This window comes from Cynoglossus semilaevis, unplaced genomic scaffold (assembly GCF_000523025.1).
Source record: "Cynoglossus semilaevis isolate Cse_v1.0 unplaced genomic scaffold, Cse_v1.0 C18886360, whole genome shotgun sequence".
NCBI classification, from domain to species: Eukaryota; Metazoa; Chordata; class Actinopteri; order Pleuronectiformes; family Cynoglossidae; genus Cynoglossus; species Cynoglossus semilaevis.
The window spans coordinates 1-569 of record NW_007591698.1 but is presented as its reverse complement, the minus strand read 5'-3'; the positions used below and the strand labels follow the sequence as shown (position 1 = coordinate 569).

The window sequence follows — 569 nt, the reverse complement described above, 5'->3', positions numbered from 1 at the left end:
CTTACCTGTAACCAGGTAGTTCATAATGAGCCGGTTCATGTCCGCCCTCTGAATGTGAACGTTGTTCAGTTTGTCCATCCACTCCTCTTTTGTGATGTCCTCTGGCTTTTCAGCATAACTCATCATTGGGGAGCTGAAAACACATTAGTGATGGAGCAAAAAATGTGAGCAAGGCTGACACAGCTCGGTCACAGCTCGTTCCTACAGGAGCAGAAAGCCGATGTAACCGCGAACAGAGAGCGTAGAAGAAACACAAACAAACACCAGATTGTTAGGCTTCAGACCGCAAATAACAAGCAAACGACCGAAGCTTCGTTACGTGTCGAAGAAAGCGTTAAAGTGCTTTCAAGCGTCACAAAAATATTGTGCATAGCCACCGATGCTACCAAAATATTTCCTCCGGGCTAGTTAGCAGACTAAGCGCGTACATAACTCACCGTTCAAACACAAACTCCGACGATTATCTTGTCCTTTCTATGTAAGAAGACGAAAACCAAACACTTCTGTGTATTCTTGTTGGTGCCTTGAAAGAATAAAATAATAAAACCGACTGTAAACAGCACTGACAC

The 569-nt window shown here is 43.9% G+C and overlaps 1 long non-coding RNA gene across 1 annotated transcript; it reads right to left on the bottom strand.

Moving 5' to 3' along the window:
- Window positions 1–94: 94 nt before the first annotated feature.
- On the bottom strand, window positions 95–569 carry LOC112486697 (uncharacterized). Its single transcript, XR_003049184.1, has 2 exons — window positions 438–569; window positions 95–133 (listed from the first exon to the last, which is right to left on the bottom strand). It is a non-coding gene; the product is annotated as an uncharacterized LOC112486697 (long non-coding RNA).